The sequence below is a fragment of the Bombus vancouverensis genome, chromosome 11 (genome assembly GCF_051014615.1).
Source record: "Bombus vancouverensis nearcticus chromosome 11, iyBomVanc1_principal, whole genome shotgun sequence".
NCBI classification, from domain to species: domain Eukaryota; kingdom Metazoa; phylum Arthropoda; class Insecta; order Hymenoptera; family Apidae; genus Bombus; species Bombus vancouverensis.
The window spans coordinates 9,558,525-9,578,516 of record NC_134921.1 but is presented as its reverse complement, the minus strand read 5'-3'; the positions used below and the strand labels follow the sequence as shown (position 1 = coordinate 9,578,516).

At 44.4% G+C, this 19,992-nt stretch overlaps 1 long non-coding RNA gene across 1 annotated transcript in view; it reads left to right on the top strand.

The window, feature by feature from the left end:
• Positions 1-19,992, top strand: part of LOC117154892 (uncharacterized) — a 143,085-nt gene that overhangs the window by 108,470 nt on the left and 14,623 nt on the right. The window contains exon 3 of the long non-coding RNA XR_013059520.1: positions 10,004-10,055. This is a non-coding gene — a long non-coding RNA (uncharacterized LOC117154892). The remainder of the gene's footprint in view (positions 1-10,003; positions 10,056-19,992) is intronic.

Here is a 19,992-nt window from a genome sequence, read left to right as displayed (position 1 = left end):
TGTCGCAGTTCGGTCCGTTTTAGTTTGACGTGACCGCGAATTTGATACGGGTGGAACGAACGAATGGAAACGTACGCTGGCTGAATGCAAGAAGTATCTGCACGTTGCCTTATCTCTCAATCAAGCATATTTTTATCGAATTCCACGTTTCATTTTAATTGTATGAAAAATTTAATATATGTATTTAGACATTATTCAATACTAATATTGATGAATGTACTATGATATATTGGGTTATGCTTAAAGTTTCTTTTTCTAATTTTGTAGTAATTGAACAAGATGCATCATGCACGATTAGATAAAATAATATATTCGATATAATAATATATTGTTTCTTATAAAACGAAAGAAACTGTTAGGACAACCTAATACCGTAGCGTGCGAGTATTTTTTATAGTTTCTGTACGCGGAACGAAATAATGGCGCTTCTTGTGTATTTATATGTTTCGTATATTTAATAGAACAGCAGTATTGTACATTTTATACGTCTCTCAAAGCGACCATGCCGATCTATGGATAAGTTTATGTCGCGATTACGAATATAGAATGCGCGAGATATAGAATTTTCGAAAAATGAGCCAGTGAAATTGGAGAAATTTCAAGGTGGCGAAGGATTTGTGTCAGCGTACGAACGCATTCAGAGATTCAGCCGCGAAATTGAGATAATTAAGATTCCTCTCGTTGCCAGGCCAGCTCGTCGAAATCTGCATGATTACGCTCGGTGGCACAGGTGGCGGAAAAAATGTTCCGTGCCAGGCTGAAAGTGAATACGGTGGCCGGGGCCGGCAATTTATTTCGCTAATGCAGCCGTGACGAATCCATTCGGCGACGCGAGGCTACTAAGAACGAAGAAAGACGCGCCCGACAGTGGCGAAACGAGAGAAAGAGAAAAGCGCAAGGTATCTCTCCTCTCGGCGCCAACAAAATGCATTTCGCGGGCTGCTCGTCGGTCTAGCTTCTGCTTTGGAAACGTATCTCGTATCTCGTGATCACAGAGAATTAACAGAGCCAGTTTCGAGGCTCGTTTTCAACGTTGAACGTCGTAGAATCACTCTTTCCCGGTATATTCTATATCCTTTTCGACCTAGAAATTTTCTACGGTTGATTTAGCATCCATTTTATTCCTCTATTTCTCCGTAATCGTAAGCTTCAGCTACTTTTTCAATCGATGTAGTGTATTTTCACAGTAATTTCCCTATTCTGCTTCTTTTGTTTTTGGTCGAACTAGGTGAGGAATTTAATGAAAAACTTTTCAACGGAGGGTGAAGGGACTTTCGATAATGACGGACTGGCTGAACAAATTTCGAGCGTATTTAAATTTAAAGTAAAAGTGTTTGAGTTTATTCACTGGATTAAATTCAGTATAAGCATGTATAAACTACAGCATTTAATTAGATTTTTCTCATTTGTATTGGAACATTGACTGTATCCTCGATTATTAAGTTATCCTGTACCTTTTTTGACTTAGAAATCTTCTATGATCGATTTAGTATTCATTTTGTCCAACCCTTTTCGTAATCGTAAGTTTGAACTACATTTCCGATCGTGCATTTGCAATAATTTTCCTATTCTGTTGCTTTTGTTTCTGGTCGAACTATGTGAGAAATTTAATGAAAAAGTATGTAACAAAGGATGGACGTACTTTTGATAACGATCGAATAATTGAAGAATAAACTTGGAAGATATTTAAATTTGCTGAGTTTATTCACTGATAATCGAATCTAATACAAACGCTGTATAAGCTACTGCGCTTAATTAGATTTTTCCCATTCGAATTGCAACTCTGACCGTATGCTCCATCATTTCGTCACTTCGTTTCTTCGCGATTCGTTTTATCGCCAAGAACAAACAAGAAAGATTCGAACGACTGAAAGTCACAGAGGCGACAACCGTATCGGGCAGCAGAGTAAAAATATCACGAGCCACGGGCAATTATTTAAAGTAGCGGGGAAAATTGCGTTTCCTGTAGAGTCAATGAATGTTCGATGGCAGTGGAGATCCAGCGAAACAGGTCAATGCACCGATCCTGAAGCCGGTAACGGCGAGAGCAAACGTTTGCCGTTACCCAATCAAGCCAGCATAATGCCGGTCTCGTATACGCGCGGCCAAACAGCCTACGGGGGTTTCACGATACACCATATGTACCAACACACCCTCGTGTTTGGCCGCGCCATTGGAACCCCCGGTAGCCGCGATTCGAGTTCTCGAGGAACGGGCTCGAAGCTGACGGGATCGACCACCACCTGGTTGCGCAGGTTCGTTCTCTACACATAAACACACACGCGCGCACTCACACACACAATCACGCGTACGTACGTTGGAAGTTGCGCGCGGGCCATGCACACGAGCAACGCCAATATTTTGCTAAGGTTATGTTTGCTGGCCGGCTGATGTACTGGCACAGATTGGATTTGAAGTTTATAGGGCGGAAATTCTTTAGGGAGAGCCAGCCTCCCCCGAGGTTTCAGAAGGTAAACGCGAGCACAGGCCCGCGCGACCAAATTCTTCGGAAAGCTGCTCGTTCTCGGCCGAGGGCGTGCTAGTTAAAAATTCATCGCGCTAAGTAATTCTCTTTGCTTTGCTCTTGTGCCGTTGATGACGTTTTAGGGAGTAGGGGTAGGTTCGAGGAGTTTCGAAAGAATGTCACCGAGGCAGCAGAGGGTGGGAACGTGAGCGGAGTGAGTCTGTGCAAATTCAGTGTTTCATGGATGTATAACTAAAGAAACGAGATGCTAAATCGTTGTATTCTCTCGCCTGTTATCGCAGATATTTTCGTCTGGTTATCTCGTACGTTTATGTAAAAGACGATTAATTGTTTGTCAGTACGATCTCGAATATCGTGTACTTTCCCTCGAATCGTAACAGCTGATACGCGCGTAAGAATCGAAAACTTTTAGTACTTTTGTAACTATGAGACGCGATATAACTCAGCAATCGTTCACAAGCAATGGTGGAGTTATGAAACAAATTGCTCAACCATGGGGCCGTTTTTCTTTTTTAAGTAGAACTTTCTATAAAATTCGAAGCTAAGGAAATACAAATACGATTTATTTCTAACAAAACTGACACATCGGATAAGAAGAACGGAGACGCATAACCAAAAAGTTGTTATATTTACGCGATCAAGAATTCGAGCGACGGGTTAATTCGTCTGAACGGAAAGTCAGATTTGCTGGACCTAAATATGCCAGTAGTTTAAACTACCTTTGTCCTTATCTGCAGTGTTTAGTCAAATTCGCACGTACTATGTGATACACGAAATTTCCAGATCTATATAGAAACGCACAGTCCAATAAATAAGCGAGAAGGGACAGAGATAACGGCGTGAGTCGACTTAACGACGACGATTACGCGATGCCATTAACGGCTTCCAGACGAGAGCCGGGTTCCATCGTCCAAGAGGGCCGACAGGTACCATTATTTCATAATCACGCGGCTGCCGTCATTAGACACGTATTCCTGACAAATGACAAGTGAGGACTAACGAACAGAGCAGCCTCTTCTTTACCGAAAGTTACACCTTCGATCTACCACGATCGTGTAGGGGTCACGCATCGCCCGTGGTCGCATTAAACATCCTACCGAGACGTTTTCACGGCTCGAGAGGACCCGAGAGGTTGTGTCGCGATCATAGTCCTCCGTCGCGGTGAGAAGAAGGGAACGATAGGCGAGCCAGAGAGAGAGAGAGAGAGAGAGAGAGAGTTATTGATGATGCACGAACACGGACATCGCCGGATACCGGCTAGTAACGTAAGTCCCGTTTCATCCATCAAGCTAAGGACTCGGCTTAATATCCCCGGCGAACGAGAACGTGGCTCTGCATTTCTAATTCCTCGTCTCTGCGTCTCTGCTCCGTGAACCTCGTCGTTTTTCCTTTTCCTTTTTTCGGCGTTCGCACTTCCTACATATCTTTGCATCAACGATGTTAATTGTATATTGGAATATCTTGAATCGATGAGATTCTTCGAAAAGTATACTTCGTTCTTCATAGCGCAGCGAGTATCGCATATTTGAAGACAGACTACTCTACGAAACCTCTGGTAGAGTGGTACTCTACGAGGATGTGCCCACTTGGTATTCAATTTTACTCGCAGGTAACGACAGGTCTTAATAAACGATAAGTAAAATCAACGAGCATAATATACGAATTTCTTGCTAGAAACATATAAGTCACATAAACGAATTATATTTTCATTTTAATCGACGACGTATCTCCATTTTGCTCCACTTTGGCTTATAAACGAAGTGAAATTCGTATCGATATCGTGTTCGGTTAAAATCATTTTAGATATCGCTGTTAGAATATAATATGCAAATTTCTGACCGATGCAACAAGCTTGACTATTCTGCGCGTAGTTGAGGCTTGAATTTGTTCCAGTTTGAAGCTAGATTCAAGAGGACATCAAATTTGACATTTGATAATTTCTTTGTTCATCGATAGGGCAAAGTGTCAGGAACAAAATGACAGATACAAAAGGAGCTAGAAGGAAACGTCGAAACAAAGGGGCTGGATTGTCCGAGCTGGGAGAGGACAGGCAGAGTCGGCGCGAGTTCCTCCCGCGAAATGATTTGGAGTACGAGACCGATGCACGCGGCACCGCGGTATAATTACTGGTCGTATGTATCAGACACGCAATCAAGAATGAATTATCGCGGAACCACGCCTCCTGCCAGCGCTCAACCGGGCACAACAATGCCGACGCATCACGAGCAGCGACCCGACTGTCGATGATGTGTGCTAATAGTCCCCCGTGGCTTTCGCCCACAGTATCCAGATCCCGTGACACGATTTTTTCCGCTCCTAGCCCGCGGCCATTCACTCTTCCTCGTCTGGTCGCCGCGAGATGAAAACGCGTTTACGAAGCCTCTCTAGCCTGTACGTATGGTAAAACATCTCAAACACAATTATCTCGTATTTCGAGATACTTCTGTATCGAGTCGTTCGAGAAGTTTGTAGCTTTTTGGAAATTCCTCGTATATTCCATAGGAAATTTCGATAAGATTGGAAAAGGTTAGCCTGTTCTAGATTTTATCAAATAATACAATTGGAAGAAATTCTGTTCCCATTTAATCTTCTAAGTGATCGGTAGAATTATCAAAAGTCTGATAGCGAAAGTCTAATACCGAGCGAGATAATGGACACTAATTTATAGACTTGCTTGATTTTATTTAATTTTCTAAGTGGCAAAAATGGGAATCTTTTTTTTTAATAAGAAAATATGTAAAACGTATGAAATGTTCGGTGTACCGGGAAGCGATATTGATTTCGATTAATTTCAGGGGTTGAGAGGATCCGATGGAGAGGAGTCGGGTGTAATCATAAAAATAGAACGATATTTAATTCGACATGCCGGATACGTTGTAATTGCGTATTTCGTCGTGCCTCGGGGCAATTAATTAATTGTTTAATCAGCTTTCAAAATTGTTTAATTCGCTCGCCATAATTTCATTTAATATTCATAATTTGATTTATTATGGATATTCCGTGATAAATTCGCTTGAATTTTATGTGGCAAAACAATTTCTACACGAAGCGTCGCTTACAGAATCCAATTTGTTTACCATTTCTCAGCATATTCCACAATCACGTTTAATCTACAAATTCTTAATTCGATCAAATGACATAAAATCTAATCGTATCATCCCCGCGATAATTCGAGCGACTTCGTTGTTAGTGCAACGTGTTAAACTTTCGAAAGAAAGGATTTCCTCTTTCTTCTCTCTTCGCCATCGTGGCATAAGAAACCACCAAAAGGTGCTCCTGAGAGCTCGTAGAAGAAAGTACGCGCGTTCCATGCCAGCTAAGATTTCGTATCGCCGAATCCAGCAACTCGTAGAACCTCCAGTTTTTTCCCCCATCATCTGGAACGTTGCCGGATGACCCAGGCCAGTCTCGACCCATAAAACCCGAAATAACTCTTGGTCCGAACCTCCTCCTCTGCCACCCTGTTCGGACAATATCAGGCTAGGGGTGGGAGGGGGCGGGAATCGCGCACAGGAAAGGAAGACGAAGGGTGGGTACGCAATAAATTCGCAATTTCCTTATTACGGGTAATGCCCCGGTCGGCGGGTGAGCTCGCATAAATATCCCTGGTTCCGGTGATCCTGTGACTTCCGGTCAGCCGCAATGACTTACGCTAGTCGTAGGGTAGATCGGGGGGAGGGTTGTAGCAGCAGCTAGCCAACGAACCAGCCAACCATCCCCGCGCAGAGAAAAGCGGGTGGACGGGGGTGTAGGTTTCGAGCGGGTTCGCAAAAGAGGGCGATGTTCGCGATGGAATTTGTCCCCGACGGTTCCGCCCTCGGATGACCACTGATAAATTTACTAGATTCTCCTTTCTGTTCTCTTTTTACCGTCGTGCCTGTTACATCCCTTTTTCTCGTCCGCCCTTCGTTCTGCTTTTTCCTTCATTTCTGCGTACACTCGTTCTACTGGCAGCTGATTTTTCATTTTTCTTCTTCGATGTGTGTGATACGAAGCTGGATAATCGGTGTCCCTGTATTCGATAGCTGACGAAAGTATTTGAATACTCGTGGAACTCTCTTAGAAATACCTTGTACGTGTTGTACGAGACGTTTTGAAATTTCCTTCACTACGATGAAAAATCGCTATCTATTGTAATTTGAAAGCAATGTATGTCCATTTTTGTCAATTTCAATCATCGAGGAGACAGGGCATTTGTAGAAATTTTCGTGAATATGTGTATTTGAAACAATGTGGGACGATTTGAAATTTCACTAACACCGTAATGAGGTCCGGCTATCACGATCATATCTGTAAAATGTGAAACAAATTTGAAAATGTACCTACTTAGAGGAAAGTTACGAGATATTTAGCGTAAATGTTCAAATACTTGCACGAGCCACTGTATCTTGGAAAGAAATTTTTGAAACGTGCATCTACGGTAGTGGTTTGCAAGTTGACGTGAAAATTCGTGGAAAGCGGTCTTCGACTGTCGCGTTTAGGTGGTGGGGTCGTTTGGCATCGGTTTTGTTTGTCCCATCGTTTTGACGATTCGCCTCGTGGACGACAGAAGTTGGGAAAAGCGGGGGAAAACGCGAGAAGCCTGCAACCTGGCGTTCCTCTCCCCGCATCGTCAAACCCCTCGTCGTTGCGCAAACAGAGGAGAAACTTTTCCATATGAGAAATTGTGCTCGACCGGCTTTGCGAAATTTTTGGACCGTTCCTCTTTTCGTCTTCCTCTCTTCTCCCACTCTTTTCCCTCTCTCGATACGCTTCGAGACGCGGAGTTTAATTCGTCGAGTAGCTTTGATCCTCGCGTCGTCGTCACGGGCAGGCAATAACCTTAATTGCTTTCTTCCGTGCGCTTTATTTTTCACGGCGCATTAAAACTTCCCCCGGTGATCAAACGTCGAAAAATCATCTCGGAACTATTTCACGTCGTCGTCTTATCGATAATTAATCTGTTGAGTGGGTAGTTTCTCGACGCGGAACATCGATTACCAGACCGTAACCAGGCCTCTAAATCAATAACTTACACTCTGTTTGCTATAAACTTTGCCAAACGAGCCGCGAGATAAATCTCGTTTCCCCGATTAACAAGTAGATCGGTCGCGTTATTTTCAAAGCTGGCTACGTAACAAGTATCCCAGAGCCGTCGTAAAATTTCACCTCGAACGCGGTGTCCGAACTGTGCACCCCCCGTTAAATTACCCCTCGTTGTGCTTCCAACAGTTTCCATAAAACACCGGGCATATATTTATCCACGGTATCTCTCCCCAAGGTACGATCGTTCCGACAATCTGTTTCGTTTATCGCAGCCATCCCCCTCCCCCTCGTCTCTCCCAGTAGACTCAGCCACCCTCTCCTTCATCCGGAACTCGCCTCCGCCACGCCTAAACATCCGAGTCGAGATGATTTTTCGTCGTCTCTTTTCTCTTTTTGCGGAATTTCGCCCTCTTAAACCGACCCTTTCCACCGTCGAAGCGATGGTAGGTTGGAGACACCGAGACCAGGGAGAGAGGGTGAAAAAAAATGGGTGTCACGCTCCAATAAAACAAGCAATATCGCGATGTCCCGGGGCCAAAGAGGTCCCGGGTTATCCTACGGGGGGTCCTGACTCCCGGTGCGCGTCCCAAGGTATATTGCTCCCGGATCATCGCGCCTGCATCGCATTACGGGGATGATATCACCCTTTTCCACACGTACGAACGGACACGCACGCGCCGACTTATATTCTTCTCGGCACAATGCGGAATCGCCGGAACGACGCGGGATAGGACCGAGTATGAGAAACGTGCGGACTGTCTGCGAATTTCCGCGAACACCGCGTGAACCGTTTTGGGGAAGGGGGCGAGCGGCAAGGAATCGGTATATTGCGAGCTTAATATAATTCCTTTGTACCGACTCTTTCGCTTGCGATTCTTCCGGCACCGTCGAAAGGAATCGCAGCAGGTTACGGAATTTTACTGGAATATCGTACCATTTTCCGTAAGGATGGAGGCGTAATTATGAAAATTCAGAAGGTAATTATGTCTGTACTTGCAGTTGGTCGGGGTACGGAGAAAAAAATGTTATAGACTGGTATTGTTCCCCTTAATTAAGATTTCCTGTCTGCCACGTCAAAGCTGAGGAAGATCCATGTATTTGCCATTTCTGTCTTTCTTCGTTCGATTTAAAATACACAGTCCTTATTTCATAATACACCTGTAGTACATAACTTTACTTGAAACATAAAATCGCGGCAAATTCGAATCGTTATTAATTCGATTTTATTAATTTTTCTGCTGCATTTACGGTTTCGAAGGTAGAAAATTCATAGTATTGTATTTGTCGAGATAAGAATATGAAATCATGATACGTAATCTGTGAAATGTCGTGGTCTTTAGCTTAATTAATAGAACAAAATGGATCATATACAATTCGATAAAATTGTTTCCTCGTGAAACGAAAGAAACTTTTGGGCCAAGCTAACGCGTATGCTCTTTATTCAAAGAAAGTTTCAAACAAAGAAACAATCCTTAAACGCTTTATCAATTTCCTAATGATTTTTCGAGTTCGTCTAAATTTCCGTAATTGTTCCGATACCCAAAGTCGACGTTCTACTGTACATCGACAACTTCGACACTTAGCGATGGTAAGACTACAAAAGAAGGGAATCCATAGAACAGTACCAGCGGCTGGTGAATTTTCGGGCACGGCGGTTTAATCAATCTAATGAATCTTTTCAGTTAGAGAGGAGCCGATTTGGATGGGAGGTGGGATTAGAGTACGAACGAACCGCGCGTTTCATTAAAGGACGCTCGCGTGCAATCGATTCATGCACGTCTCGCGGAGCGATAAATGCCCTCGACACAGAAGGACAATCGCTCCGACGTGCCGCAGCCATTGATACCTTTAGGGGGGTGGCTGGCAGGAAGGAAGAAAGAGAGACAGCGATGCGAGCCCAGCTATCGGGATAAAGGCCCGATCACGCGTGTAACGCGCGGATTATTAATCGCAGAATAATTTGACGCCCCGACGACAGAGGCGGTGACGTGCCCCCTGCCAGCTCTCACCCCCTGCCGCCGTTCTTCATCCACTACGTGCAACCACCTCCACAGCCACCTCCGTTCCGTGGCGACGCGGAACGTCGGGCCCAGTTATTGGCTTCGCAGATTTGCGCTAATGTGTCTTCCGATAGTTCATAACGCTCGGTGCTTGGGAATCTGGGGAGATGATTCGACCCCTCTGTCTCTTTCGCTCTCCTATCGCGAGTTCGTGGTTCACGGGACCGTGAACTCGTAAACCGGTGCTCCTCTGAGTGGAAAACGCACAGGAAACGCATAGAAGGGTGGGCGGGCAAGGGAGGTTGAAGAAGTTCCGAGGAAGAAGGTTAGTTACTCGGTTGTTCGCTGAAAGTTTTCGGATCATGAGTAATTCTCGCGATGGAGATTTTTTTTTTTTTTGCAAGAGAGGAACAGCGAGGTTGGAGTGAATTTGTTGAGTTCCAGTTTCAAAGTTTCGCTCGGAATTAATTCGTGCTTATTCTTTTTGTTGCAGCAACGGCGACACGATCCGACGCTGTCGGCGAAAGGCATCCGCCAGCGGAGCTGTACGTAACGTTTTATTTTTGGCTTTATACGGTGTCTCGCGGCGTCTTGTGCCTTTGCCATCTTCTGTAGAACGTTAGGAGAATTGCTGATGGGCGATCGATCTCGGCTTCTTCGCGCCTCTCGCTTCGCGAACTTCCACCAGAACAATGCGTACATGTTCCTCGGAGACTGTGTTAACTGTCGCGATTCCATAACAAGAAATTGCAGAAACAGCACGTGAATATAAAGATACCAAAGGAGAGAGGTTAAAAAGATTAGTCGATCTAAGTCTACGTTTCGGTTCTTCGCGGTCGATGAGAAGATAAAAATCGTGAGTCGCGCTCTCCTGCCGAAAATACGCCGGAGCGTCGTGAAACTTTAACGCGACGTAGAGATACGATTTCGCTAAAATTATATGAAAAACGCGATAAAAAGAAAAAAGAAAAATAGGAGGAACTCGCTGGCAACCCGATCCATAATCCCGACGGAAGCCACGAGCGAAGGTGAGGAGCGTGGAGGCCAAGGAAAAAGCAAGGGAGGCTAAAGGGTAAGCAAGCGAGCCAATGTTTAATGGAGGCTTCCCGTCGGCCCCTTGCCGCTTCTTCTTCTTTGGCCGCGTCTTCGCGGCGATGTCGGTGGCAGTCGAGGTTGCCGGTGGAGGCGGTGGACACGTCATTTATCTTTCACCCTTCCTCCTGCTGGAGCACGTTCTCCACCTCTCACCTCCTACCTCCGTCCACTGCTACTCTTGGTGGCGCCATCTTGGCAACTCCCACTCTCCTTTTCTCCTCTGCTGCTCTCTCTGCCCTTCTCGGTTCTCCGCTGTTCGGCCTCGTACGCTCTCCTGCTTCTCCGTGTCCCCATTTGCCTCCTTGTCTCGCCTCCAACTCCCTAACGTGGAACAACGTCTGACTTTCTCGCTCGTTCCTTCGTTCCTCCTCGGCCTTCTCTTTGTTTCTCTCATTTTCCGCCTCCATTCTCTCCGTCTCGTCCCCTCGGACCGCCTCACGGCCCCCGTCGCTCCTCCAGCCACGGCCAAGAACCGTTTTCCCCTGCGTCTTAAGCTGCGTGCCTGGAATAGTTGGCAATTATTCGGCACAGCCCGCGATCCCCTTTTCTCCGTTCTTGCTCGCGTCTCTCCGTCTTTGTTTCCGCCTTTTCTACGTAGCTCCTTTCCAGCGTCGACATCAACGTCCGAAAGATAGATGGAGCAGGATCGTAGAGGTGGTAGCGCGCGATGAATATTTATCGATAGTTGCCGCGTTTCCATCCGCGTTTCCAGCCCCGTCGATCGTCGATGATATCGAGCCGCGATAAGCACACCCAAAGACAAAACAGTTTTCATGGTCGGTGACGGATCGGGAAAATAACTGTAACGTGCCTCGACCATGCCGAGAGCTCGACGAAATTTTTATAATCCTATTCAATCAGTCCGTGTGCGAAACGTTTCGAAATTTCATTGATGATCTTTGAGTAGGCGTAGTCGAGACACTGGAACGTTCTTCAAGAACGCGTCTCTAGTCTGAAACTCGCAGCACAAAATTCTCCGCGAAGATTCTCTTCGGACAGAATTAACTGTCAGAGACACGACGAAGAGAATCTCGAGAGATTCAAAATTCTCCAATTATATGTCTCCTGTGGAAATCTTTCGCGCGGCTTTTCATTCGCTATCTTCCTCTTAATAGACTCTCGACCATCTAATTCGGGTGCAACTAAAATCGCCTAAATTGCCACGCGAAACCCATCGAATCGGTTGAGCCAGTACGCCACTCGAAAAAATGGTCCTTTGGGTCGCGGAATTTCCAAAGCGATAACGAACCTTTGGCACACGGTATCGAAACCCGGAGTTCGTTAAAATCCCCGGAGGTAGGCGGTGACGAGCGGCTCGGGGAGTGCAATTACACGACGTCCTTTTTTAATCGGGCCAGGACACGGGGTTACCGTTAATTACGGGCGTGCGGGCACAGGACGATGCGAATTTCGAATTACCCGTGGATAGGCTTTGTTCGCCGCTTTGCCATTGTGCCCGTGCCGCCCCCCTTCTGTCCACCGGTGTCCACCCCCGCGCGCTGCCCCCGATGGCTTTAAAACCATCCGCTACTGGTAAACGCGTCGCAAACGAACTTTCGGCCACCATTGTCGACCGCCTGGATGCGTCGCGGGATTTTAATCGCGGCTGCGCGCCGAAATTTCCCGCTCGTGGCTCCGTGAAAACGCGCCCGCTGCTACCACCGCCGCCGCCGCCGCCGCCGCTCTCTGATCGATGCGCCCGCTGATGCGTGGATCCGAACGCGTCGCTTTGATACTCGAAACAGAGGCCTGCGTCGCCCGCCATGCGATCATTTTTAATTGCGAATCATCGATGCGATGGGAGGCTGTATTTTTGGAGCAGAATCTATATATCACGTGTTCGTCGATCGCACAATGTATTTTCATACACTCGCCGTGATCTTGCAATCAATTTTCGTATCTCGATCCTGTTCGTGTTTAAACAAGGAAGAGAACTTTTAGCGGGCACCTTGAGAAAGATTTTGATGTAAAATCGTAGTGGAAAATTATATCTATTAACAAGGATTGTTTAGCGTTTTTCTGAAATTTTTTAACGTTAGAAAGATATGACTCTCGAGTCGAAAATGACTCAGAGAGTATGACAATGTTAGTTGATTAGATGACCGATTAGAAGATAGGAGAATTATTTTGCAGTTTCAATGGTAGAGATTTGATATCGCAGCTTCGCGATATGATTTAACACTTTGCTATGTTTGTTATTCCGAGTTTTAATCCGTACACTACTTTTAAAATTAATTTCATCGATTCTTTTGGATTAGTTTCTAATTTCAAAGGAAACAAATTCCTTCGATTTTTAAGTTGCAAATTTTCAAGATTTCTCGAATACCAATCGCGTTTCTGAATAGTGAAATTTACGAAAGGCGGAGCCGATCGATTAAACTTTCGAGAAGCTCGTACATCGTTGTCCATGCTCACACACTGAACGAGAATAAATTTAAACAGCAAGTAGGTTACAATCGAATTGTTCAGCGAACTTGAACTGCGTGTTTTATTGCACATTGTGAAAGTTGAAGTGGCATTGTTCAATCAAACTAGTTTATCAACAACCAGTTGCTCGATCAAAACTACCATCGAACGTGCAACTTGTTTACGCTAAAATCTTATTTATTCCTGAATTTCTCTGCTTCGTGTTGACCGAAAAATAAAAATGTTCCCTCTGAAAGAGAAGTTGTGCGTGGCTGAGGATCGCAAAAGCCGGTTTTCTCGCGAAAAATAAATCGCCTCCGTTCGCGACGAGGCGGTTGGATCACGAGTTTCCACAGGTTTCGCTGGGTATTCGCTAGTCCAGGCACGTAGCCCAGGGCCCTCTCGTGGAATATTAGCTGGTAGTTGGTTCGAGCCCACATTGGGTCGAGCTCGCGAACGACAGACGTGCATACCGTATTAAGCCCCCAGGGACTTTGCTGCCGCGTTACCAAACACCGACACACTCCACGTGTGTCCGCCGTGTCGGCCAGCTTCAACACGCGCGCACGAAAGCGCACACTAACGGCCGCGAAAGTGTCTGCGTTGCCGCGTATATCGGCGCACAGTGTGCAAATACTCCGGTATTCATGAATCCCCGGTACTCGCCCACGGGAAATGCACGCTCGACCACCGCGAGATCGACTCTTACCCGGGTGCCACCCCCGCGAAACATAACCTTGGTCCGCTGGACGCCACGGCGACGTGAATTCGTCCCTCGAAATAAATACCAGCCTCTTTCGTTGGCAGATCAACGTTTTGACTAGGTATTGTTGGTCTACCATATATATCACACACGTACACAGAAATTTGTATTTTTGCGCCAAATTTACGTATTTATTACATTAGAATACGATTCTCTGTTGCTGGTAGACTACTCTGGCAGGTTTTCACTGGATATTGTGCATCTATGAGACTCCGTGAGCCGAATGTTTCTTGTTTTACGTTATTTCACATGAAACAACGTGTGTACACCAAAATGCGATTTATTATCGTTGGCGAGTCAACGTTTGGACTAGGTTCGCTGAGCTATGCATGTTTCACGTATTGGATATTATGCGGTTCTTTATATTAAATCTCTATTTTGCGCTAAATTATAATACGTATTCATTATAATAAATTCGATTGCCTGTAGTTGGCAGATCCACGTTTTAAATATATTTAAGCAACGCAATAGTTCAGCGAACATCATGAGATTCCATCTACTAAAGTTTTATTTTACTGAACATTAATTTATATTTATTTCGTTGTAGCTTATTTGGTGCGTGTTTCGTTAATTATCCTGCGAAATTCGAAGCAGCCCGATGCAAACCGAACCGTTCGCAATTCTCGGGAACGCGATTCTCTACGATGTTGTTAGATCGATCGGCTTGACGACAAGATTTTGAAACGCAGTTGCAGCTAGGAACCGGACTCAAAGGGTGGCGATGCGATTCTCCCCAGCGCGAATTAACGAAATGCTTTTCACGCGAGAGGCTCGGTTACAGAATGAAAGGCGAAACTCGTCGTTGTCACGGATAGGAATCGGCGTCGAAGAGGATAGGGGGGGCAGGGCGGGGGTTGCAGGGGGCGAAGGTTTCCGCGGCGAAGCGTCGACGATCCAGGTCGACGAGTGGCAATTAGGCAAATGAATAATTTCCACTGAATTAAGCCAGACTCGCTCGACGAAAAAGGCGATAATGCGAAAAGCGACGTAAATAGAAAGAGGAGAAAACGGGACGAAGAGGTGAAACGTGGAGACGAAAGAGATGGAGCTGTGGGGGCGGGACGTGGGACGAAGGGAGAAACAGAGAGACGTTGGAAGGGCAAAGGGACGGGGGGATAGAGTGAAAAGTGGCGGAACTAGCGAGGAGAGAATCGTACGAGATGAAGGGTGAGAAGAGGTTGAGCGCACGTGCATCCACCCTTCACACGTGTACAATTTTCAGCTGTGTACAATTTTAGCTGTATACACGGCGAGGTTACACTGTTCTTCGGTATCCAGCGTGGATAAATGTGTCCTCCTACCTTCGACCTACCTTTCGCGTGCACGGTTACTCGACGGCGCGCGCCGCCGTTCGCGGGAAAAGGGAGAAAGGAAGAAAGAAGGCAACGGCGCAATCAAACGTCAATCCCAAGCGAGTAATTTTCAAGTAATTTGTTTCCACGACGCTGGAAAAATGTTTCGTTTTACGTCGTTTTGCCGGCACGTTCTCGCGCCTTACTTTCAATCGCAGTCGCGTTGCTGTTGCAGCTCTCTCTCTCTCTCTCTCTCTCTCTCTCTCTCCCTCCCTTCCGTTCCTTCTCTGCGAGGACATTCTAAGAAATAATTACGGAAACGGGGTTCGCTCGGACGGAAATTTCATCGTTTCCAGCAGCAAGCAGCGAAGAATGAAACACGCCAGCAGAAACTAACATCGAAACGAGAATCGCGTTCGATTTAACGTCTTGATAATTAAACATCCGGAAGAAACGTGTTTTCGTTGAAAACAATCGGTGAAAACTGCGTCCTTTCCTCTGTACCGTTACGACGTTTTCTTTCGTCGAAAGGTACTAACGGGAGAGATTGCAACAGGAAATATGTAAAGCAAAGCAGCAACGATTTGCTTCTTCCATCCCTTTTTTCAGGCACGAATGTCTCCATGTATCTCGACATCCCTCGCAGAGCCTATGACTTACATCCAGCCTGGATTTACGCGCGATATATTTGTTTTAAAGTCCCGGATTCCCGTGCTCCGTATCCGTTCCCGCCCCATTGCCTGGTTTGTCGTCTTTTTCGCCGTTCCCTCCGACTACTCGTGCCCGTCGTCTCATGTATTTATGAGGGCGGGAGGGCAGAAACGTAGGGAACGTGTGCGGGAGTTATGGCCCGAATAAGTGCTCTCGACCTCGGACAGGGATTCTCAAATGGGAAGGGAATCGGGACCACCGTGGAATTTTTCGCGAGCTTTCACACGGCTCCCCGTGTCGCCAGATTTCATGCCTTTTTTTCTCGGTATCTGGCAAATTGCAGCTCTTGTCGAAACGTTTAACCTGTTTTCCTTTGTTAATTTTTATTTCAGAAAGCAATACAACCTGCCCTAAATTTTGTTCTACAATGTTTCGCGATGGCTCATTTAACGTTTCTTTGTAATTAAAATTCTCCCGGCAAGCACAGGTATTTCGTTCGACCTATGGTTCCTTCGAAAATAAATTTGCCGATTGAAAATTTCCTGGCTAATTTTTCTAAAACTAAATTTTCTTTGGAAGAGTCCCAGGCAGCCATAGCGACGCGCGAGCAATTTCGGTCATGAGATTAATCCCCGTCGATCTACAAGTTTATTTGCCGCAGTTTCGATAAGTCTTCCCATTCACTTTGATCTCCGCCGCCAACTGAGACCAGACGCTGTTACGATTGTTGCGCGAAGCAATAAAACGCGTCATGGGCTTCGCGACAGTTTTGGGTGTTCGTTAAGTGCGAACAGATAAGGAGGGTGTCGTGGAAAATACACGAATCCATTCTTGCTGGCGATATTACGCGTGAAATGAAACAGCTGGAAAAGGGAAATTTCTGACAACTTTCTATGTTCCATTGCGATATAATGCCTATATCTTCAGAAACAGAAATAAAAAGAAATAACTGTTACGATCTGTTCCTCGTTTTGGGTCGAACTATTGAAGGAATCTTGTCCTGGAATACAGGGACTTCGGTTCGAGCTCTAAAAGTCGTTCAAATATTCGTACTCGTGATGAGCGATATAATATCAGTGTTTTTAAACATCGATAGTTTTCAATTCAGACATCGACATTTTGCATCGAGATTTAACGTGAGGATATATTTTCAATATCTATACTTAGCTGGTAAATATCGAAATTGTCGAATCAAATTTTGCAGTCAGTCGAATAATTCACTTCTGAACAAACTCGCCAAAAAATATTTAGCAATAAGCGCAACGTCCGTTTCGTCTGAACGGCTATTCTCCAAAGCGGGCAGTGTTTTAAAATTTAAATGAAGCAAGAAATCGCTTAATTGGAGAACATTTACAGCAACTGCTATTTCTACGTTCATTGTCTATCGAAGACTGGCATTTTCAGTGAAACATGCTACGTTTTATAATCGAGTTTAATATACTACAATTATTTTCGTTGTATATTTAAAAGGTTTAATTTAAATAAATGATTTATTTTCAGTTGCACACTTTATTACCTGTAATTCAATTACAAGTGTCGATATCGATAATATCGATGTTTTATTAATTTATAATAGTTAATTACTACTAACGAGTTTATTACCAAATATCATTTACTAACTTATTCAATTAATTTTAGATTTAGAGCGTAGAGTTCGTTAAATTAATTGACAAACGTCGAGTTAGGTTTAATGCCAGATTTAAGACTAGACTTCAACTTATTTACATTTAGGTTTGCGATTGCATTTGCTGGAAAGTTTTGCGATTGCGATAGAATGTTGAATGACGAACTAACGAGACCGCGCCAAAAGTGTGTCCTTTCTAAAAGAAGTTGGTAGAAAAGAAAACTGACAAAGACATCTTCAGGACATTTCCCACATAGTTCCACTTGCTTGGCCAAGTCTAAACAATTGACTGCCCAGCGACGTGGCATGGCATCGGAAGTATAAAATATAAACCGGACGCGACACTTCGACGCCTAAAAATCCTCGAGAGTTGGCATTTTCAAGTGGCGCGTCCGACTCATAGACGATCTATCGCGCTAGACCTGGGTGACTTACGTTACAATGCTTAGAAAATGCCTGGGCGAGTCCGAAGACTCGAAGATGGTATCCCGCTGGGGGTAGCCATCCACATGTTATTTAGCAATTTAGTTAGAAAAAATTTACCAAATGACTAGCTGGACAAATTGTGAAGTACAAATTAAATAATAAAAAAAAAAGTCTGAAGAATTTGCAGCTATTGAAAGGTCCTCGTTGCTCTCCTCGAGAACGAGAGAGGATTGCGAGAGTCGCGTTGGTTACGAGCGCAACTCTATGCAAAATTAAAATTCCTCCTGTCCGCCACTGTGAACTAAAATCCTTGTATCCTTAACGTACACCGCTATCTATGACGAAATTTGTTGAATCAAAATCGGGAGTTTAGGCGCATTTTTAAAAGAAAATTCAAATATTGTGAACTTTCAATAATATAATTTTATTTAACTATATAATCACCATTTACATTTTTCTGCAATTTCTCTGCTGTAAAAGTTTTACACTGATTTTTACGTGCATAAAATGGACTACTTTTAACGTTGCTATTTGTAAAGAAGTTTGACATTGATAAAAATATGTGATAGACACAAGAATACAGATATGAATTGTAAGAAGGATGTGGTAAAAAATTCCATTCGACGGTTTTTATTTCTTGGCGAATCGAAGAAGGCCCTACGTTATCCTGTAAAATAGTACACCTTTTCTGTGTCCGAGTGTTGGTTGAATTATTCTCGAATTGTGTTGTGACCACCTGCGTGGATCAAAGTTTTTACTGATACCAACTTCATGCATTACATTTACAAATTACTTTTTTTTATTTGGTAGACTATTTACAATCAATTCTCATTGAGAATTATAAGTAAATTATTTTGGGGTGGTACTGTAACTTGGATTATAAGAGTTTATAGTATGTTTGATTGTAGTTAAATCTAATGCTACGATCCAAAGGGTTTTGTCTTTTTAGTTTGTGAATCTGATCCGTCGTGTCAAGTAATTGGGTAACTAATGGGTTTTAATGGTTGTTAATTCTTATATTATATCTGTTTCTGAACTTGGACATTTCTTCTTTAACTGTGGCTATCTTAAGGTCGCGATGTATTGTTTCGTTGGTAACATACCAAGGTGCGTAATTACAAATTACTGAGCGAAATTCGATATTAGTTAATCGGTAACCAAAAAGAAGAACATACAAAGTTTTTTCCTAAATCTGATAAATATCTTTAATTCAACGTCGATCATCTTCAACGAAGAAACCATTGTACAGAAGTCAAAAATTCGACAGCCCTGAAGAACAAGACAATCTACATCATTTTGTATAAAAGGGAAGAGGATGGACGAGAGAAGGTCTGGTACCGGAAACTGGAAGGAAGAGAGTCGGTTTAGTCTGGCTGGCTTTGCTCGTCTCCTCGGCGTCTCCTCATTCAGGCGAAGTCTAATTAAAGTGCAGCTGCAAGTTAAATTAAAACACGATAATGTTGCCGGCAGTCTCTGCCTCTCGTCGGTCTGTCTTCATTTAGGGAAAGGATCTTTCGCTCGTCGGAGAGGAAGAAGCTGAAACTTAAGCGGTCGTAGCGGAATCGCAGTCGAGTCGTTCGTAAACTCCTCGAAGGACTTGGGACGAATGAGTTAAACAGCTCGGTGCCGGCGATCCAGCGAGCAGTTCCTCATTCGTTTGTTTCACGAATAAAAGCGGCCGAGATACGATATCGGCTGGCTTAATCGGCTTTGACCGGGCAACTTTCGCGCGATAAAACTTCGTCACGCGTTTACTTTGGTTCCTGGCCAAGTTTTGTCTCGCGCGACTACCAAGAAACGCGGGAACCGCGCAAAGTTACATCTTTTTTACGAATTGGTTCGCGAAGGTTCACTTTGGTCAGAGTGCGAAGCATCATCAACGGATCGCATTCTAATCGACGTATTATCGAGCTCGTTCCTCTCGCGAACGCTCTGATTGCTTTCCAAAATCTCCTCCATATTCCTTTGATAGATTTCTGTGATTCAAAGACACCAGATAGTGGTAGACCATTGCATCAATTTTTCGGAGACTTTTGGAACTAGGAAACGAACTTTGTTTAATCTCTGATCGTATGATTTTCTCGTAGGCTCGCCAAACTCATTAAGAATCAAAATTGCGTTTCATCTGTAATTTCTCTTCAATCGTTTTACGTAATTCTACGAAGACCATGTTGCAGTTGTGGAGAAGAATTTCAAGAGTTTGCTCAATATTTTTTCTATGACGG